Source organism: Aedes aegypti, chromosome 1, assembly GCF_002204515.2.
Source record: "Aedes aegypti strain LVP_AGWG chromosome 1, AaegL5.0 Primary Assembly, whole genome shotgun sequence".
Lineage (NCBI taxonomy): Eukaryota > Metazoa > Arthropoda > Insecta > Diptera > Culicidae > Aedes > Aedes aegypti.
In genome coordinates, this window is record NC_035107.1 from 127,516,215 (window position 1) to 127,540,104 (window position 23,890).

At 37.6% G+C, this 23,890-nt stretch overlaps 1 protein-coding gene across 1 annotated transcript in view; it reads left to right on the forward strand.

Moving 5' to 3' along the window:
• LOC5568685 (mitogen-activated protein kinase kinase kinase 7) overlaps positions 1-23,890 on the forward strand; it is a 94,664-nt gene that overhangs the window by 50,532 nt on the left and 20,242 nt on the right. The gene's annotated exons all lie outside the window — the stretch shown is intronic.

A 23,890-nucleotide genomic window follows, 5' to 3' on the forward strand; every position in this document is an offset into this window, starting at 1 on the left:
GTACGTCTCGAGTCCACCAGGAGATGCGGCTCAAACAGTGTCTGTTCTGGTATCCAGCTGCAGAAGAAGAAGAAATGCTAAACCGCGCACAGCTAAATCCAAGGTGGTAGCCCCATCAGCGCGAACCTCCCAGTGGTCCTAGTGTTAGTTGGGACGTTAAACAGAGCTAGCACGATGGCACTTTGGCGAGACAGGAGACAGATGTGGCGTAGGCCCAATAAGCCACCCGTAAAAAAACTTAATGCGAATAAATTAGTTGCTGGGAGAATCAACCTCGCAAAAATTGGGACGTTGAGATGGGCTGGGGACCAGAATGACGAATAAAAGTCCGGTGAAAATGGTTCTCGAAAACAATCCGACCGGCACAAGACGACGTGGTGCGCAGCAAGCAAGATGGGTCGATCAAGTTGAGGACGATCTACAGACCCTTCGCAGAAGGCGTGGCTGACATCTTTTTCGTACAGCAGAGGCCACCCAAGCCTTAGCCTGACTGGTAAGATAAGTATATAAATCCTAAAATAACAGTGTGGATCCTATGATCTTAATAGGAATCCTGTGATTGCAGTGGCCTTCCTTAGCCGAGTAGTTAGAGTCTGCGGTTTGATTGCAGTTTGAATTTTCATTGTGCATTCTGGGAATCCAGTGAAAATCTGAAGTCCTGGGACTTCAATTTGGATTCGGTGGGAGCCTTCCTTCGCCGAGTGGTTAGAGTCCTCGGCTACAAAGCAAAGCTATGCTGAAGGTGTCTGGGTTCGAATCCCGGTCGGTCCAGGATCTTTTCGTAATGGAAATTTCCTTGACTTCCCTGGGCATAGAGTATCATCGTACCTGCCACACGATATACGAATGCAAAAATGGCAATTTAGGCAAAGAAAGCTCTCAGTTAATAACTGTGGAAGTGCTCATAAGAACACTAAGCTGAGAAGCCGGCTCTGTCCCAGTGGGGACGTAATGCCAAGAAGAAGAAGAAGGGAGTCCTGGGACTTCAGTTTGGATTCCTGGAATTCCGGTGATAATCCAGTGGCACAGCCGAGAAACATTCCTGACGAAAAGTTTCAATGGCTGAAGCGGAAATCGAACCCACACCCTAAGACATAATGCGCTTAAAATGCCTGACGGCACCAACCGTACGGCCAAGAGGCCCTCTTTTTTGTTTCAAAGTTGTAATCATGTAAGCCTCGATATTATGGATCCGACAGAACATTTTTTTAATACCGTTTTGATTCATATTACGGACAGCTTCAAATTCCGGACACTCTACTTTGTATGGGAAACATTTCACGCGAAATATTTCAATTTTTGCTGTTCAAAAGTTCTCAATTTCAAGGCTCGTTTTAGTAAACTTTTTCCATAAATATCTTTGAAAATTTATAATGCCCAACTACCTTAGATGTCTCTTTGGTGGTTTAACGATTTCGATTGATGATTTGACTGTTCCATTAATGATTATCATGAGCTGTCCGGAATTCGATTCAAAGTGTCCGGAATATGAGGCAAAAGTGAGGAAGCGTCCGGAATAAGAATCATAAATAGGCCAAACATTTTGATTTATTTAAAATTATTGAAGTTGCGGAAGCGTATTCTTCACCCACCGTTCGAAAGTAAAGGGCTTCCGACGCTCGATAGCGCTAAGGAATCATACAGAATGATTTATTTTGTATGATTTATTCTGGGTTATATTTCCCTGAGTCCTTAAGTGTCCGTAATATGAATCAAAACGGTATATCGAAATCCCGTTTCTTTCAAGCCAAAAACTGAAGAACTAAAAAAGTCGAAAAACACGATGAGGCTGCTTGGGTCCTTAACAATTGACAGCTTGTTCCCAGCGGTTGTACTTTTTCTTCCGTATGAGTTTTAACACAAATAAATAAAAATTATAGCAGTAGCCATCGCTACCCCATAAAGCCCATAATTTATAGCCGACTCTTATGGGATTTCCTCTGATGAGCTGTTTTATTGGGTGACGGCAGTGATACCGTATCATCATTTCGTCAAACGATAAATATTGTTCGATCACACCCCATTTAGGGGGGTCTGTAGCCTTGAGGTTACGCTTTCGCTTCATAAGCGGATGGTCATGGATTCGATTCCCAGCCCCTCCACAAAAAAAAACCGTCCAGCCACCAGAACACGCCTCACGGAGAACCGTGCTTTGGGGAGCACATCCATCCTCCGTCAGTATCAGATGGTGACTGAGACAAACTGACCCTCTTCGCAGGCAGCTAGCCTCACAGCCTAACAGCAGAGCTCTCTCCTACCTGCTCGGTGTGAGAGTAAAAGAGTAGGAGAGAGTGAAAGTAGATGTAAATATAGATAAGTTTAAAATAGATCTGTATCGGTAAAGAAGCTACAGATCAATTGATTCCGGCGCAGTAATGGCCACGAGCACAGAGCGCCTTAAAAAAAAATGAAATTGTTAAGACAATTATTAAAAAAAAAAATATCACACCCCATTTTTGGAAATTCATATTCACGATATGTATAATTTCCCGTACTTTAAATGCTCGATCTATACAGTCTATACAGTCTTCCATGTTATCGTTATTCGCAAAATGAAGCGTGCTTTCAATTTCTAGCACCACCAAGTCGTCATCCTCAGACTAGTCACGCCCACTAGGTAGCGAATGGTATCCCGACAAAATCAAAAGCCTTATGACAACTTTCAATTCGTCTACTGTGCAAGTGAAATTGGGACATCCCTTCACTTCATGAGCATATCGAATGGTTTCTGAAACAATATACTTCAGAAGCTCCTTTGAAATGAACTCTTCAAAGATTTCAATGGCAGACTTTCCGTATAGACAACTGAGTGCTTTCTTACCCCACATTGTTGGATACATCTTTTTTGATTTCTTCTTCGGAGGGAGTTGAGACGATACATTTTTAAGTCGAAACTTCAAATATGGTACTCTACCCACATTTATCATAGGTGACTCACTCACGTCTTTGCTGGAAGAATATATCTCAACTTGCCCTGCGACCTCCAGTTCCGCATCCGAATCTCCTTCATCGTTACTCGAATTCTCATCGCTAGATATGTTGGTGGTAAAGCTATGATGTCCTGCTGGATCTTCGCAATGACCATATGATCGATGCCAGCTCCAATCTATTTGAATGTTTTTGTACAATTTAAAACTTAAGAATTTGTCATAAAAATCATCATGATAAAAAAAATCAGTGTAATTTAAACGTAGCTGAAACGGCTACCGACTTCTTCATAGAACATTTTCCTCTAAAACTAATGATTTGGAAACAAGGATTTTTGAAATAAGTCGCATGAAAAAACTTTATGGAAGATAGTCTGAAGTCATATTAATTGCAGTATCGATGAAAGACACTTATTCTACCATAACGGAAAATTAAGTAAAATTTAACTCAGATGGTCAAGTTTGATGACTGGCCGATTTTACATGGAATTCGCCAATTCATGAGTAAATGAAAATACCGATCAAAATATGCTACAGTAATTTAAAATAAAACGCACATAGGATATAAGTAATGTGTTAGTGTGTATGGATCGTGAGAATTATAACTAAATCGTTATATAAATCCTAGCATGTTATTTGCCTTGTCAGTATCTTCAAGAACGTAAGATTTCCTCATGAAATTGCGACAACGATCTCTCTGAACTTATCAAGCTTTGAAACATTAAATAGCAATTATACAAGAAATTTTGCAAATGTGCCAAAAGGTTGGTTAACGCGCAGCTACTCAGCAATTCCAGACTGGGAGTCGTAGATTCGAATCTCTAGAATCTTTTTGGGTTGGACATTCTATTTTCTTCCCAGTACATAGAGAATTTTCATGCCTGCCCCACGATATTCAAATGCAACACTAATTATGGCCTAGAAGCTCTCAGTTGGTAACCGTGGAAATGCTAATAGAACGAGAATATTAGGATTGTAGGAAACCCTAAAATGTTCTTAATAGTCAGCGAATCCATCAACTGTTGCGATGTTTGCATTTCAAAACTGTGCTAATGAAGCTCGTGCTGATGTAGTTCTTTCGATAAAACAACAGAGATTTAATCTTTTCCTTCTGCATCTGGGCCACTCTTTCTCACCCCAGCTATAGAAGAGACTCATCTTACATTCGGACGTCTCTCATCTGGTTGACTTGGTCAACAACGGTGGAAAATTCCCAACCCAGAACATACACACACGCAGAGCTCAGGGTACAACACGGGGAAATTTATCGCGGCCCGTAAGTCGGCTATGACAAACCCGAGAGAGCGTATTCCCCCGTCGTATTTAGTCACTTGAACTGCTGCGAGAGGTTTCCTTTTATATTGCTCTGTGTGAATGTGCGGCCATGGTTTGTGAAATAAGAAAAACAGTCGAGAAAAGCCAAAACACAACACACAAACGTACTCTAATTTACACAGATGTAAATCTATTTTCGAAAACATTTCACAGCAGTGAGTCATTCGCTTCAACATGCTATATGCCAAGTTTTTATCGTGGTGCTTTAATTTCACTTTGAGCTGACGACGACTGCGGGTTACTGTAGTTATAGAGACGCGACGAAATGGAAAATGTTTTTTGTAGTACAAGTTATTTAAATTGGTTTTATATTTCCTTTACGAAAATTTCCCTTGATATAAAATAAATTACATAATTTCTAACTAATCGAAAGCTGGACGATATTGTATTCTATAACATTGGTTTCTCAACAATATTTCTCCTATTACAAAAACGGAGCACTACAATGAAAATTCTAAAGCACTAACATTTATAGATTATTTACTTTGCATTAACTCTCTTGTCTCTAGCACTAGGCTTTGAAGTGAAATGTCGTTGATTTCAAACATCAAGTCTCTTGTGTGAAAGCTATCATTGACAGCTCGTTGTTGAAACATTTTGAGTGTTCAATTCAACTTAGGTTTTTCAATTTTCCCGGGGATCGACCTCGCGGGAAGCAAAATTGCCATTTCCCGGGAATTCTCGGGATCCCGGGAATATATTGAAAACCCATTTACACGAAGCATTCTTGAAAAAAAATCGTATACTAATCTCATTTGATTTTGTTCTAGTGAATCTGTAAGGGTATCTGGAGTAATATGCTCCTCCGGGGCAAAACTACTGTTTTGGGGTTTCTATTAATATTTTAGAAAAATATATAGAGCCTACTCTGTTTTGTTCAAATTTAAATTGATAAGTACAGTCACCCCACGCAGTTGAATCACCCACAATTCATGAATCAGCTGACTTCAAAAGACAAAATCATTATCAAACTTGTAACAAAACATCACAGAATTATTTTTACTGATAAAAAACTATGTATAAAAATAATTCTGTGATGTTTTGTGACAAGTTTGATAATAATTTTGTCTTTTGAAATCAGCTGATTCATAAATTGTGGGTGATTCAACTGCGTGGGGTCACTGTATTTGTTTAGGCTTCATTCGAAAAAAAAAGGTTTGTCAAACACTGTCTTGCTGAAAATGATTAATTTTTAATTCATTATTCAAATTTCAATATATTCGCCTACTTCTCATGCATTGATTACTCATAGTATGAAAAAAATAGCCTACATAGAAAGTTTGAGAACCAACACCAGAGTATCAGTTCTCTCGGGTTTCATTTTTTTTCGAATGCATGCAAGAGCTATAAACGATAATTTATTTGGTTTTACATCAATCAGCTTCATAAAACCTCGCCAACAACATTTCGCCAATTCACTCGGTTCATGGCCACTTCTCTCCATCCTCGCCTGCGACCCACGCTCTCCAGGTCCTGGTGCACCTGGTCAATCCACCTAGCTCGCTGCGCCCCACGCATTCTTGTTCCGACCGGATTCGTAGCGAACACCATCTTTACAGAGCTGTTGTCCGGCATTCTTGCAACATGCCCTGCCCAGCGTATCCTTCCAGCTTTAGCTATCTTCAGGATACTGGGTTAACCGTAGAGTTGAGTGAGCTCGTGATACAGGGGATAGGCAAAATGATTGAGATAGGCAAAAATTTGCCCACATTCAAATGCTTATAACTTTATGAAAAATGGATTAAATTGGATGCATCTGGAAGCAGTCGACGGCAAATTTGATCCAGTTATAGGAACTTCCTTGGCCATGCATATTGGCCACTGGACACCGGAGATGTTCCGGATTTTCTGAGGTCATGTCCAAATGTCATTTTTTCTGTCGCTTGTATTTTTGTACGGTGTAAAGTTAGATAGATGTTTGCAATTTTCCTAGAAACTAGAACTAATAGGAAGTTGAATGCCACAGGACGCATTAAGATTGGTTGGAAATCTTCAGAAATATGACCATTTCCGTAAAACTGGTTCCGGAAAGCATGGTCAGTCATGTTTCTATTTCCAATCATGTAAATATTATCCGGAGCTATATCCAAGCGGACACCAACCTTAAAAATGAGGTTTCCTGCAGCGTATTCAGAACCATTAGATGCACAGACCACTCTATAGAAGGTTTCAGGTGCCCTGGGGGAAGTGGTCAATTAGGAACATATCCGGAACCATATCAATATGGGCATCAAACTTCATGATTTTCAAAGGTTATGCTTTCCGAAGCATTTCCAGCACCACCGGCTGCCATGACCACTTTATAGTAGATTCCAGGTGCCCAGGGGATTTGGCCAATTCAAAACATGCCCGAAAACACATCAATATGGGTAAAAACATCAAGATTTTTGAAGGTGATGCTAATAGAAGTATTTACAGCGCAACTTATTTATATGACCACTGTATTGTAGGTTCCATGGGCCCTGGGGGATGAGGTCATGTTTCGAATTGGCCACATCTCTAGGAGCCCCTGGAATCTACTATAGAGGGGTTATTACATCTTGTGGTTCTGAAAATGCTCGCCATTTTCCAAGTCACATGGATCTTACTGTTTATGGTAGAATGTGATTCTAAACAGATGAACGGACATGTTCCGAATTGGCCACATCCACCGGGCACCTGGAATCTACTATAAAGTGGTCATGGCAGCCGGTGGTGCTGGAAATGCTTCGGAAAGCATAACCTTTGAAAATCATGAAGTTTGATGCCCATATTGATATGGTTCCGGATATGTTCCTAATTGACCACTACCCCCAGGGTACCTGGAACCTTCTATAGAGTGGTCTGTGCATCTAATGGTTCTGAATACGCTGCAGGAAACCTCATTTTTTAGGTTGGTGTCCGCTTGGATATAGCTCCGGATAATATTTACATGATTGGAAATACAAACATGACTGACCAAGCTTTCCGGAACCAGTTTTACGGAAATGGTCATATTTCTGAAGATTTCCAACCAATCTTAATGCGTCCGGTGGCATTCAACTTCCTATTAGTTCTAGTTTCTAGGAAAATTGCAAACATCTATCTAACTTTACACCGTACAAAAATACAAGCGACAGAAAAAATGACATTTGGACATGACCTCAGAAAATCCGGAACATCTCCGGTGTCCAGTGGCCAATATACATGGCCAAGGAAGTTCCTATAACTGGATCAAATTTGCCGTCGACTGCTTCCAGATGCATCCAATTTAATCCATTTTTCATAAAGTTATAAGCATTTGAATGTGGGCAAAATTTTGCCTATCTCAATCATTTTGCCTATCCCCTGTACATCCTTCGACGCCACACGCCGTTCTCCTGCATGCCGCCGAAGATCGTCCTTAGCACTCGGCGTCCGAAAACCTCAAGAGCTTGCAAGTCCTCCTCGAGCATAGTCTACGTCTCATACCCGTAGAGGACTACCGGTCTTATGAGCGTGTTGTATCGTGCATTTGGTGCGGGGGTGAATTTGTCTTGACCGCAGTTTCTTCTGGAGCCCATAATTGGCACGACTTCCACTGATGATGCGCCTTCGTATTTCCCGACTAATATTGTTGTCAGCCGTCAGCAAGGATCCAAGGCAGACGAACTCGTCCACCACTTCGAAGGTATCCCGTCTATCGTGGCACTGCTTGTACTTTGTTTTCGACGCATTCACCATTACACAATGGTCGGAAAAAAGTAAAATTTGGCCAAAACTAGGTTTATTGCCTTAATCGATGAAATTTGTAAATCTAATATGCTATTTGGCGTTTTTATTGTTTCAGTAGAGGTTATTCACATATTACGTAACTTCTTCGAAAAAAATTTTTTTTATTAAAAATGTTATCAAACTGGGCTGAAAGCACATTTTTTGTTTGTATTTGACCTAGTTTGATCGAAATGTGTATGAACAGTGTGGAAATATATTTTAAATAAACTTTGTATGAAAAATATCTTCAAAATATATGAAAATATTGAATTATTCAAATAGCTCTAACTTGCAAATCAGCAAATTTCTGCAAAAAATTCAAACGTTTTTTGTAAGATCTAATGATGCATTTTGATTTGCAATATTCGAAATGGCGGCGACATGACGCGACAAGAGTTGTTTTTCATGTTAAAAATCATCAAAATTACTAAAATGTAATATTGAATAGTATTAAAACTTCAACCAAATATTTTTTCCATCCTCATGCTCGATAAAAGTGTTGAACCATAGGCTTTCAGATAGTGCGTAGTTATGGAGAAATATTGCATTCCTAAATTATAAATTTTGTACTTTATTTTTTTGTAGCATTTTTAAATTTTTTGACTTCAGCCAGTTTGCCGTCATAAAAGTCATAGAAATTTAAGTTTTAGATCAATTTCAATAAAGGATCATAATAATATAATACATGAGGTATATTTTAAAATGATAAAAATCATAAAAATCTCAAAAAAAGTTTTTGGTAGTTTTGGCCGCCCCTTTATATGGAGCCCGACCATTGTGCATTAGCCCGGCTCTTGTTCCTTCGCGTTTAAGGCGTGTGAACAAATCTGCCACCGTTTCAAATTTTCTCCCAATAATATCCATGTCGTCCGGCTCTACGCACGACACCTTCAAGTGCAATATTGAACGACATGCACGAAAGTCCATCGCCCTATAAACGAGCTTTGTAGGTTTTGGAGGGGTTTTGAACCGGACTATTTTTGTAAAATTCTACATGTCGAAATATGAAAAACCCCAAAGCCTTTCGGGTGATGGACCAGAGGCGTAGCCAGGAGGGGCTTTAAAAGGTGCAATTTTGTACGTACATTATATTATTAGGCAAATTGTAAATTTGACAAAAATATTTGTTTAGTATTTATTGTGATGATAGAGAACGGAATTGACATTAATGTATGTTTAAAATGTATTTTTTCCATGCCATAGGCGCAATCAGGATAGGTTTCTTCTTGGTTTACTATTCTAATAAAAACAAATTTGTTTTGGTATTCATATTCCATGTTAGTTATGCCAATAGCATAAAAATACATTATAAACATATATAAATGTCAATTCTGTTTATTACTATCGTACTAAATACTGAGAAAAATTTCAATAAAATCAATAATATTATATTCGTACAAAATAGACCCTTTCAGAGCCCCTCCTGGCTACACCACTGGTTCATCATCCGAAAGGCTTTGGGGTTTTTCATATTTCGACATGTAGAATCTAACAAAAATAGTCCGGTTGAAAACCCCGTGTAATACCATCGTGACCTTCCCTTGTTAGTATGTTTTTTTCTCAGCTTTCTGATGGTGATCTCAGAATTTTAAGCGAGCAGTGTACTAATGATGAAAAAAACTTTTTTTTTTCTGACGAAATTCAAGATGGCCAAAATGGCAATACGTTACATATGTTAGCAATAATATTTGGTTTGACAGATTAACAATGGGCTTTATGATTGAACCATTTTTGACGGTATGAACGTTAGCAAGTGATTTTCAACGAAACTCTCAGGCGTGAGTTTTGCAAAGCAGATCTCAAATGGGTTTATTCTCGCGAGAAAACTTAAGGTGATTATAAAACGAAGCCACACCTCAAATTTTCAAGAGCACAAGACATGAGAACCAAACAGCGCTTCGCGTTGAAAATTTATCCCATTGGTCACCACCAGCAAGCAAGCAATTTGATTGATTTTCAACGCGAACTGTTGACAGATTATCCAGTCTTGTGCTCTTGAAAATTCAAAGTTTGGCTTCGTTTTATAATCACCTTAATGATTTGTGAGTGAGTCTACCGTCATTGTTCCAAACTTTAGGTGGATTGATTGCTCCATCTTTTTGAACTTTTTCCCATCATTTGTGCCAGCTCAGCTTTTCTTACTACCGTTGTGATTTATTTTAGTAGTACCCTTGTTACACATTGCTCAACCCGGCGTCGCACCCTCTCTCCGTTCCTGTTGCTGACCGGTTTGGTTCACCGCGATTCATTAAAATTGAACAGATGAGCTGCTGCTGCATGCGGAAAAGCAGTCGTATTTTTTCTCAAAACAGGCAACCGAACGCAAACACACGTCTGCCCGAGGTGAGACACGATCGAAAGTGAAAAGCATCATAATGCGTCTCCATTTTCTACGAACGATCGCCAAAAAAACACCCACAAGTCTCAAACAGTAGTCACCGTGTGTCTGAAACCGTTGTTAACGAAAAAAAGGTCACCAATTTCGAACCCATTATTTAAATGATTTAGTATTCGAGCATCTTCTCGGTAAATTTGAAAATTTTTCAACCAGGGAAAGATATCGTGGTTTGATGGTTTTGAGCTATTTGCTTCACAAAATTTCTTAACAAGGTATCATTTTAGATTTGTAAACCAACCAAGTTACCATCAGGTTTGCATCAACCTCCAGGTTAGCTGCGTAGCCATGCAGCAACAAACATCGATGACACGCTTAGGGGGGTCCACCAAGGTAGCATGCTGGCGCTTTGCCAGCTTCCCAGGTGGTCCTCACCTCCCATTGTCCGCTGAAGACGGGCAGGGTCGACCACAACGCCCGCGCCCAGCTGCACCGCAGGTATCAAGAACTGATACTGCGGGCTTCGCAATTTGACCTACTGAATGCTCAGGCCCTATCAGCTAGCGTCTACAAAGTAAACCAGCAACATTGTCATCGGAATCAGACACCGCCCAAGTATCGATTCCACAGGATGACGAGAATGATCAGATGATTACTGAACTTTTCGGTGGAACACGTATGGATATGGCTATCTCCAACGACTTGAATTTCAATCAGCAATTGAAATCCATGAAAGTTGAACCAAGAAAGAATTTTAATTTTGATGTATGGAAGTTCTGAGTGGACCGGAAGACAACACATCCGGAACTGAGCGCTGTTGCTGCGGTGGTATTAGCCACGCCTTCTAACCAAGTGTCGGTCGAAAGAGCCTTTAGCGCTTTAGCTTTGGTTCTAACCAATGCTCGATCGACATTTGGCGAAGAAGCCATGTCAAATATCCTAATGATAAAGCTGAATAAGACAATTTTCGAGAAAATCCTGATCCAGCTCTCGCAATGGAAAGCTGATGAGTGACTTATTGATATAACGATAGAGATATTCAAGCATATACCGCGAACAGAATGTACCTGCTGAAATACATAACGAATACATACTGAACTAATAAATAACTGTACTTTTTCTTCTTGTTGGCCATCCGACATTCTTCGACGTCAATTGTAGTGTTATGTCTGCCTATTTCTAGTACTAAGCTTAAGCTTAATCTTGAGAACATTTGTGCTTTTGAAAATTGGAGATTTGCCTTCGATGCATATTCATCTTAAACACGGACTCCAAGAATCTATCACATGGACCATGCCTTCCCAAGAAAGGCATGGTAAGGAGTTTTTATATCTTGGAAAATCCTGACAGCGTCGACGGGAATAAATACTCGACCGACTGGAGTAACAAATCTCTACACCGACGCCGCTATTAAATCTGTGCAAATATACGCAACTGAAAAAAAGCCCCAAAACTTTCCCATATACAAACTTTGGTGGTACAATAAAAAACACTGTTCTTCAAATTTGGAACAGCTTGCTCGAACAAAGCACCAGCACCGACAAAAGAGAAACGAAAAATCTATGACTCACACAGAGTTACAACCATAAATTTTGTCTCGCTGTCTTTATTATTATGGATTTATATACATTGCGTATGTAAAAACACACCGCAATAATAGATACAAATATGTACAGCAAAATGTCGTGTATCATAAATTTTTTTTAAATTTCATTGATTAACATGACAAATGCGAATACAGTCCAAACTACAATTTATTTTCAATAATACCATTGAAGCGTGCGATAAATACGACTGAGAGTTTTTTTACTTTTTGTCTGTGGTATTGTTGTGTATATTGATCTTTCTGCGTCAACTATTTGAAGCTACGTTCTCTCTTTTCTATAGACTCTATAAGGCGTTAGATTTGTGAAGAGACGATCCAGAATTCTGTACAAGATTGTTAATCAAGGATACGGGTCTCAACATCATCAAAATGTTCCTTACGAGCTGAGTCTATGAGTTTTCTAACTGTACCCTGGAGAATCCTTAAGGGATTCGTCGTTCTTGTGGGACTTTTCAGAAATTTTAACGAATTCATGAGGATATCTGCAGTAAATTTTAAGCGGGATAATGTGAATTTCTAGTAGTATTTCTAATATTTTCGGCGAACGCTTGAGGGTTTTGAAAAGGTTCCCAGAGGAATTTGAGGTGTGCTAGTGGTAGCCTAATAATAATAAACTTTTTATTTTTTTCATCGGAGACTTGAGAATTTACGGCAACATCGCAGCGGAATTCCAAGATGTTAACTCATAGCAAAATCCTTAGCAAGATCCTGAGAACTCTATGCGAGATCCTACGGATGCTTGGCAAGATGCTTCAGAGCTCAATCGTTTTTTCTGTAGATTTCTTATGAGAACCTGAAGATTCCTATAAGGTTCTTGAGGTTTCATAATAGGATCCTGTAAATTTCAGTTGATTTCATAAGGCAGGTGTAAAACATATATCAAGCTGAATTAAAAATTATTCAAGTAAAAATTAAATTCTACATTACAAGACATTTATGCATCTTCTCATGTTTATGTTTGCCCTTTTGATACAGTCAACCATTCATTATAAAATGGAGCAATTCTAAACTTACCGATTTTTTCAGATTTTATGCTAAAGTCCAAAAGTTAAACTGATTTTAAATGTTCATTTAATTAGAAAAAAAGGTCATGCCGTTTTGCAATACCCAGCGCTTTTGATTCGCAAATACGTCTTTAAAAGAAAACATTTTTGTTTTCGTTTTCTCTCATAGTTTAAAGAAAATGTCCAGTTCTTCAATAAAAGTCACTTATGCGATTATTGGTTTTACAAGGCCCTCTTATACAAAAATTATGCATAAAGCTTCTAAAAAATAATTGAAGGTGTTGAGGCGTAAAAACGCGTCCAGAAAATCGTTTGCCACATTTAATATTACGGAGATATAGATTCATAGCATAGTATAACCCTTCGGGAAAATGCTTCGAAGTGAACCTTTTCGAAGTCTCAACGCCTTATGATTCCATAAAAATGATGTATTAACATTGTAATGATGCTTTCAAAACCAATAGTTGAAAAATAAAATTTGAAACATGGGTTCCGATTTTGGCACGGTTTCGTTTTTGGCAACTGAAAATTTCAACTTAGTTGCCAAAAACGGAATCCCACTGTATTTTCTTCCTGGAACCTTTCACACACTAATAAGCTTTGGTAACAAGCAAATGAAAATTTATAAGGCTTGATGCTCGCCTCTCGACGAGCAGTTTCCAGAACGTATGCTTAACTTATATTTTTAAAACCCAATGACAAAATGGGTCGACCTATGTTGAATTCGATTTTTAGTCAATAATTATTCAATACTAACAATATTTTTCACTACTCACCCAACCTTTACATACATATTGATGAAATAAAAACTACAAATCAATCCTACAAAGAGTAACGTGTATTTGACAAGCACATAGAAAAGAATCATAGGTACTCAAACTTTTGGGATGCGCAACCCATCTAGCCGTCAAGCGTAATAATCGCGACCCACCCAACAAATTGCTAGGAAAGATTTTAAAAGTGTTGGTATTTATAATTGGGACTTATTTCTTTCCGAAAGTTTAAAAAAAATCAATAGTTAAACAAATGATGGAAGGTTCAGGTCTATCTAACATTTATTTAAAATTATCAATAAAGCTTTTTGAAGAATGCTGTAATATATTCTAGTAGATTTGAAATATTGTGATTGCTGTTAAAGAGTTGGTTAAAAGGCTGGAAATTTTACCTTTACCATTCGCGCAAGATTAGAAAAATACTAGGGTCGGTGTTCCCTTAGTGGACGGTCCCCTATAGACGCACTAGTCGCTTTTTACGGCCGTTTTACTATGAATCTTTTCAAAACATTTTTTGACATGAAGATCAGGAGCTATTTATCTAAGTACCTTTGATACACAGTTTGATTTTGTTCAAAAAATGATCGAAATAATAAGTTTTGCTTAAAATTTGAGCTCCCTTGCGCCTAGAGTAAACCTATTGTTCCTAACGTAGCACTACTGAGAGGAACTATTTTTTATTAAACGAAATAATTGATGAATTAAGAACTTTTTTTTACATCAAACGAAAGCTTTGATCCCCACTTTGTAGGAAAAATATTCAAGTTCTGTAAAAATACGGTTTTGATTAGTATTTTGCCAACGGCGTGATGTTAGTGCTACTATAGGAACAGAAATTATAAATAGTGCTACTATAGGCACATTCATTCCTATAGTGGCACACGCGATAATAAATACAAACATTTGAGTTTTCGTAGTTTTCATATTTTTCCCACAAAACCAAGATAAAAAGCTTTCAGATGATGTAAAAATAATGACGCTAGCGTTATTTTTCGATTTTATACGAATTTTTGTTCTTAGCTATGCGGCTATTGGTACATCGGCCCTATATGCCTCAATAACTATTGCAAAACAGGTTCTATGAAGCGTTCGAAAACTTGGACGAAGAATATAATTTTTGTTTGTCGCACAAAATAGCATCGGCTCATGATCCAAAGTTTGGGAAACTATACCTTTATATAACTTTATATAATAATGGCCATAAATTCTCTTGAAAACTCCAATACTATAGTGTACCAGTTATGGACATAATGGTTTCCTATTTCGCCATACGGGATAATTTGATTATATTAAAATTGTCAATCCGTCTGTGTGTTTGGGAAGCTTGATCAAATATATCTTGATGTTAAAACATTCCAAAATATTCAAAATGTGAAAGTTTTCGAGAAAACTCCTATGGCCAAATAAGAAACCATTATTGCCACAACTGGTACACTTTCCTGTTTAATTAAAAATTATCCTAGGAAAATCGCTCAGTTTTACGTTATCAATTTTTAACAAGTAAGAAACGTAAGAAACAATATAATCAACATTTCTCCCTACTGAAGCTAAGCCTTTGACATCTAATGAAGTTATACAATTTTCCTTCAAAATGATATTGACCTATCTTGCCCCCTGATTCACCTTGTCCCTTCTTACCATATACAGACGAAACCCGTTAGAGGAACCTGGTCCAATTCGGACCCTATTCTAATTCAGTCCATCAAGCATTTCTCAAGATTAAAGCTACGGTAAAAATCGAGTGTATCGACCCATCGCCTGGCTCAGTTGTGCCACAGTTTATTGCATTTATTGTTTAAATTCGCTTATTATTTTGGATTGCTTTAGTGCACTGTCTATTAGTAAACACTATTTTCAAGTTTTTGTTAGCGACAATTATTTACTAATATATCTGTGTTATATTATAATAATGTCTAAGCTTCCAGCTTAACATATGGTTTTGATATGTTTGTGCTCAAATAGTTAGAAAATCACAAAATATGCATTAATCCAATTTAAAAAATTATAAAAGTTACGTGAGGTAATATGGGGGGAGGGTTTTTTTTTAGATTTCTCACGCGCCATACAAATTATTTTTATTTTTCATACAAACAATCTTATCACGTGGGTGGGAGGTTGAAGAACTGCTACAATTGAAAATGTTTTCAAATTCACGGAGGAGATGCTCGAATGCCTTTCTTAGCCGAGTGGTCAGAGTCAGCAGCTTCAAAGCAAAGCCATGCTGAAGGTAGCTGGGTTGGATTCCTGGTCGGTCCAGGATCTTTTCGTAAAGGAAATTTCCTTTAACTTCCATGGGCATAGAATCCACACGATATACCAATGCGAAAATGGCAACTTTGGCAAAGCTCTTAGTTAATAACTGTGGAAGTGCTGCTCATAACAACACTAAGTTGAGAAGCAGGCTTTGTTCCAGTGGGGACGTAATGCAAATAAAAAGAAGAAGATGCTCGAATGCTTTATCTTTTAAATGGTGGGTAAGGAATTGGTGGACTTTTTTCATTAAACACGATTTCAAACACTCCGTGCTGTGGCTCGATTGTGACACAGACTTGAACCCAGAATCCGCTGATGCGAGAGGAAACGGCGGAAAGCAAAATATGAATTCTAGCCGATCGCCGCGCTGACATAGAGTAAAGTGGGGCAAAAGTTCGAGTGGGGTAAGAGTTTCTTTTTAAGATTTCTAGCTCAATTCAAAACAAATCTTATAAATGTCATGGTGGTTCAATTGCTATTCAAGTAAGAGACTTTCACTCCAAATATCATAAAAATCGATTGAGATTTGGAAAAGTTATGGCTATTTGTTGTTTTTCGACGTGAATATTGTTATTTTTGGTTAAACTTTCGTTGCATGGAACCAATTGAAGATAAAATCTTTTTCAATATTTTATGTAAGGGCGTTTCTAGGCCTATCATAAGGTTGCTTTGAGGTGTATTAGTTTTTGCATAAATGCTTGAAAACAGTTTTTGGCCCATAGTGGGGCAAAAGTTCGAATCAGCGGGGCAAAAGTTCGACCCATGTGTAAAATCACGGAAAAATTTGCAAATTGCCTAAAATCCACATATTATCTTCAAATTTAGCTGAATTTGTCTGATCGTGTGAAAATTGTCACCAAAATTTTACATTTCCACTTAGTTTTGCGAAAAACTGCTATTTTTGAGTATATTATAATTAACTCGGTTCTGGGCAATTTTTTGATGAAAATTTAGTGTGTATTTTTCGTCAAACTTAAGTTTACGGCTGGTGTAAGGTATGCCTGTCATAAAAGGATCGATATTTTGTGTTTTAGCCAGCGAACTTTTGCCCCACACTAGATTCGAACTCTTGCCCCACCGGTGGGGCAAAAGTTCGAATAAGACAATCAATTTTGAAACTGTTATAACTAAAAATGAGTAAATATTTTGACACAAGTTTGTTCAGCAAAATTATAGCCAATATGTTGAAGGTTCACTGTATGGTATTTGTTTTGTTTCAACTGCTATTGTTTTCCTGGAAACTTTGATTATACCACTAAGGTCGAACTTTTGCCCCACCTTACTCTATGCGTGAAGTAAAAACGGAAGCTCTTTGAGTCATACACCAGTGATTGAGATGTTCCAGCAGATGGTTTTCTTCGTGCTGCATTTCATTCCGATGTTCTCATGTTCGCAGATGATTCATCTCATGTGGTAATGGGCTCAAGACCGTTCCGTCGCTCCATTGGCAATCAAGTCATAAATATGCAATTCTAAATGGTTGCGATGAACTGAATATCTAAGTAATTATTCCGCAATAAAATAGCAAATGCAAATTACAATTCAATTTATGGACGACTCATAGAAATTTTGTATTTCATTTAATAGTATCATTTCAAACATTACATTCATTTCTTGTACATAGGTATTCTGTGTTAGGCACCATTATCATCTTAATATGGTAAAACTAAATTAAGCATTTATTAACATTTTGTTTACAACATTTAATTTTCCGTAGAAGTTCAAAATTTTTACAATTGAGTCGATTTCACCTGCTTAAAAGAATACATAACGCTTTTAATAAACTTAACCTAAATAAGTAAAAAAACATTTACCGTGGCAATAGAAGAATGTAACGATTGTGGTCTAAAACGATATTTGTTCCAGTGTTTATATGTACACGGATAAAAATGTGATCACCAAATCATGATTTACAAATCATAAAATTCATAAATAGGTTGGGTCATGATATCAGGATCACAAATCCTGAGTCATAATCATGACTCTTCATAAGCGTAATATCCATAGCATAGCATGCATAGCATAAACTGACTGTACACGTCAATGGTTGCTACTCCTTGATTGATCGGAACTGGTAAGAATTGCACTACGATCCAAATGAATAAGGGATGGGAGTTTCCGCTTACTCTCGAAGTGCAATTTTAGCAGATCTAATATTATTGATCAATAACGGCGCCGGCCAGTCCTTACAGTCAGTTGGGATGGGGAAGGAATGTTAGGGTGTAATGATTGTTGCTTCTAGAGACCGAGAATACCTCTGCATCTCCACAATCACCACGGGAAGGGTGTTTATTAGTGAGGGAGGAAAAGATCTGGGAGTCACCTCTGGTCGGTGATGCGATCCATGGACAAGGGGGAAATATACGACTTATATTTAAAGCTAGTTTTGTATTTTTGTCTCGAGAAGTTTTTGGTAGAAGCTTTAAAAAATACGTCAACATCTATAATGTCGAACAATTCAAAAGACGTTTTTATTAATGACGAAAACTGAAAATTACATGTATATATTTTAAATTATATGAAACAGGAATAATGCCGACACTTGTAGTGACGAACCATACATAGTTTGTTTGAAAATTACATATGAGTATTACTGTGCATTTTGTCTCGATATGGTAGAAGTTTTAGAAAATACGTCAACATTCACAATCTCGAACAATTCAAAAGATAATTTTTAATAATGTCAAAAAGAGAAAAATATATGTATATTAAAATTGTATAAGAAAAAAGTATAATGCCGACACTTATAGTGACGAACCATACAAAGTTTGTTTTAATATTACTTTATTATAACTTTTATTACGCTTTCAAGAAAAAATGTGTTATCATAAGCATGAAACGAACTCACCAGTTGGTAATCCATTCTCGACTGAACACAAAACTGACACTGACAGCAAAACTTCTTGGCGTCCCGAAAAACCGTCTTGCTTGGGCCTTCCCAAATACCTACCCAGCAAGACGCTCCAAAACAGGAAAAAAAAACTCCGGCGACGAAAACACGCGCGAAACCGTGAACAAAATCTATCGGACGACGCAAAACCGAACTGTCCTGCTTGTTGAAGCCCAAGCACTTTTCATAAGCGTAATATGCAGTGTGAAAACACTAAGCGGTGCACCTTGCTTCAACTCATTCGTATCGATCACTCTTAATTGAAGATAACGGAGTGGTTGAGTGGAAGAGTACGTGGTTTTCAATGAGAAGGTTCTTGGCTCGAATCTCAGTGTATTCAATTTTTTTATTTTGTCGATCATAAACGGATGCGCGACTCAGCATTTTTGGCATTTGAATCATGATTCCGAGCAATCAGCAACAAAAACCTAAAGCGTGTGTTGCGTTACGGCGATCTGACTCATGATATCATGAGTCCAAATCATGGTGTATTTTTATAAGATGAAAACACTCTGGAATCATGAGTCATAATCTTGTTTTTTGGATTCTGATTTCCACCCGTGTAACTCATTAGTACTATACTGGCCTGAAAATTAGTTTGAAGATCAAAAACTTGTTCTTTAAGTTTTGCTTTTCTGATAATAAGTGGATAAAGACAATTTATATATTTGTTACATTTGGCTTGAATACCCTCAGAATGATTTTTGAAAGTTAAATTTCTATCTAGCATAAGCCCTACATACTTAAGTTCATCTGTCCAATTTATTGGAACCCCTCTCATCGTGACCACATGTCTGCTTAAAGGTTTTAAATAAAAAGCTTTTGGTTCATGTGGGAATATTATTAGTTGAGTTTTGGAATCATTTTTTCATGTATGAAAAGAAATCCATGTATGAATGTATCTAAACTTTTTTACTATCTACTACAGATGACACGCAAGCTTCGTGCTTTGGCGGAGAGACCTCTTCTTCTTCTTTCTGGCGTTACGTCCCTACTGGGATAGAGCCTGCTACTCAGTGTTTTTATGAGCACTTCCACAGTTATTAACTGAGAGCTTTCTTTGCCAATGACCATTTTTGCATGTGTATATCGTGTGGCAGGTACAAAGATACCCTATGCCCTGGGAAGTCGAGAAAATTTCCAACCCGAAAAGATCCTCGACCGGTGGGATTCGAACCCACGACCCTCAGCTTGGTCTTGCTGAATAGCTGCGCGTTTACCGCTACGGCTATCTGGGCCCCTGGCGGAGAGACCTGTGTCATCTGAAAACAAAGATTTTTTACATGCCTGAAGTAATTCAGATGTGAAAATGTTGTATAATATTGGTCCCAAAATACTAGCTTGAGGAACACCAGCTTTTAAAGGAAGTCTTTTTGACTTGAACTTCTGATAATTAACCTTAAGTGTAGGGTTTGACAGATAATTTTGGATTTTTTCTAACAATGTGTGTTGGGAAATTATTTATTTTTTTATTTTACGATCAAGCCTACATGCTAAACGCTGTCGAATGCTTTTTTATGTGTAGAAGGGCAAGACCAGTAGAATAAATATGGCCTTCAGATTTGTTAGAATGAATCAAATTTGTAACACGTAAAAGTTGATAAGTGGTCGAATGTCCATGGCGGAATCCGAACTGTTCATTGGCAAAAATTGAATTTTTATTGATGTGGACCATCATTCTGTTCAAAATGACCTTTCAAAAAGTTTACTGATGGATGAAAGCAAACTGATTGGACGATAGCAAACTTATTGGTACAACCTTGACATTTTCTCATTTGCCATTAAAATATTCCAACTGAATACATTTGTTAAATATATCAACTAAGAATGACAAGCTACTTTCTGGAAGTTTTTTGATGAGGATGTAGCATCCATCATCGCCAAGGGCTTTCATATTTTTGATTTTTTAATAATAGTTCTCACTTCTTCCAAATAAGTCTCCCAGGAATTTTTGAAAACGTTCTCTTCATTGAGAATGTTTTCGAAGTTATGTGTAAAATAATTTATTATGTTTTACAATGAGTATGATTAACGCAGTTCCAGCTTGAGTTATCACTTCAAATTGTATCCTTACCATATTCGACTTCCAAGCTTTAGACCTCAATGTCGCTTCGGCTGTAAAATGCTGGGAGACGAATAATATCTGAGAGAAGCCGAGCAAGAGAACGCAGTTTTTCCTCCCCTTACAGAGACGGCTCTCATCGGCTAGATTGTACCAGTCAGTAAGACGGCCTTTTCGCATCAACATCTCGAGTTTCGGGCGGTTGGATTTTCATTTCATCTCCATCAGAATAAATTCGTGTGTCGGTAAAGTCATACAGGCGCGTTTTGCTTCGATCGCGGTCATCACTCCGACGAGAAACAAAAAAATAATAATAACACATCCCAGTACATGTGTGCTTCCTCTGAGTCATCGATCCTGTTACGTAGTTCGTTTAGTGATCAGACACTTTTCCATCATCAGGGTTTTTTTACGAAAAGAAAAACAATTCAGACAAAAACTACGTCATCCGATGCCCAATCAAGTTCGACTTAGTGCACGACTAGAGCATTCATTTCGACATAATCGACGAAAATTAGTGATAATGTCATCGGCAATCATCAAACGAAACTGTGCTCGACAAATTTCCAAATGAAAATCTCAACACTGAATATATTATGTGGGCCTTTGCAAGTGAAAACTTATCGTTTTCCGACGTTGACTATAAATAGCCGCTAAAACCATCATTTTGACTGCGCGTTAAACGGCTTTGTAAGGAAAAACGGAGCCGAGAAAAACCTTCCTCATACGCGGAAAGAAAAACCAACATAAACGAAAATAAATAAATTTGTTTTCGTTCATGTGCAACTCTACCAGCAGGCCAAACATTATGTAAGAAATGAAGAAATTTAAAAAAGCAAAGGGGTGCTAGTTATTTACCAATTCAAATCGAATGTTGAACGTGCATTGTGATATGGGCAAACAAATGAAGTGAATGAGTTTTGCTGGATTTGAGTCCATGTGAACTGAACTACGGTAACAATCATAAAAACTGATCTCATCTCGTGAAACCAGTGACCAGTAGTGTGTATGTAGGATTACCGCAACTCAACCCACCTCAAGTGCTAGTAGCCGAAGCCATCCAACCTGGAAACGATGTGTGATAGCGTTACAGCGACAGTGCTTGCCACAAGCACAACCAGCAGCTTACAGAGCTGCTGGATTGTATACAGTAGGTGAAATTTTATTGTCGATATTCTATATGCTAATGCACGCAATTATAGAAAATTGTTCTATCAACACAAACCATAATGAAGACAACCGTGTTTTGGAAGAAACACCAAATGCACATTAAGAAGATGTAATTGTAAGAATTTTTGCTAGGAATCAGAACTGTTTAAAACAGAAACAACTGAAGTATAGTAATGAAATTTATAAAAGTTGTGAATACAGTCAAACCTCCATGAAATGATAGGGACCATCGACTCATGGATCGAGTCATGGAACATAAATGCTTTGGAAAGCTGTTAGAGGGGACCATCATAGTAACCATGAAATTTCGTTTTGAGTATGATTCCATGAGTCGAAATCGATCCATGGAACATTGACTCATGGAGGTTTCACAATATGACAATGGAACATAAGAATGGATAAGAACACCCTCCAGATGCAGAAAACTATTGAACATCTAATAATTTGCATGTGTCATGGAAGATATACTATTTTGTTGTTTTCAATCTTGTGGACCTGAATTACATACTGGTTATCCAAGTGCAGCGATACTACTAGACTACTGCAGTTTACGAAGAATTTGTTTATGTGGAGATGCCTATCCTGCTAATTACTTATACTTACTTACGCATAGTTGTTTTAAAGTATAATCAACTTACTTAAACACTGAATTTATCATCAAATTCAATTCACAGACCCAATGGATTCAGCCATCCACTTGCATTTATCTTCGCATCTTCACATTTTGAGCTTCAAGTAATGCTCACAAATCCAAGAGGAATAGTATAGGTGGTAAGATAACCGGCTCTCACGCAGAAGACCACGTATCAAATCTAAGTTTGCCGACGCGCACTCTATTATGATTTTTGCAATTGCAAAGTCGATAACTCAGCAACGATGTGTTGATAAAGCAGAATAAACTGCTCTGAGTGAACGTTGAAACTAAAATATACTTGATTGACGTATTGAAATTCCATAAAAAATATGGTCCTTGACAACTATGAGATGACATCTCATAGTTAACAATATGATGTCAAGTCAACAATATTTATAGTTATCTCCAAAACAACCTATAATATAGTTTTATTGACCGTAATAGTTATTACGAACACCATATTTTGTTCTCCGTGTTTAGATTCTTCTGCTTCTTTTTATTTGATCGATAACAATTATGAAATTTTTGAAAGGTTTGAACAAAAAATGTTCGGACATCAAATTATAAAATTGATACGCAGTTATAATTAAGGGCCATGAATTGAATTCATGAGTTGAGAATTATTTAATCATTTTTTTATATCATATGTACTATTGAATATATGCGACAAATTTGACTTTTTGAAACGATATGACCTATTACGCAAAATTTTAAATTTGAGTTTATTCTACGACTGGCGTGAGGTGACAATTGTCGGTGTCGTATAGCGAGGTGACAATTCTCGACTCGAGTGAAGTGACTCGCCGTGCAAATCAAATGGAGAGTCACTTCACTCGAGTCGAGAATTGTCACCTCGCTATACGACACCGACAATTCTCACCTCACGCCAGTTGTAGAATAAACCCAATTATATTCAATCGTATTTATCTTTTCATATTTTTCAATACACGTGGTCAAGCTAGAAAAACCTATTAAAACTATTAAAACTCACTGGTATTATATCTTTAACAGAAGCGAAGGGTGTTGCTAGATTACCAAATACAAAACTATCATATTTAAGCGAAGAAGTTTTTAAAGTCATATAATCTTCACAAATTTCAGTAAGGAAACTTGTAGAAAAGCACGTTTGGCCTGTTGGATCTCTCTTGCGTGTACCGTTAAGTTTCAGTCACCGTGTCGCCTCCATTCAC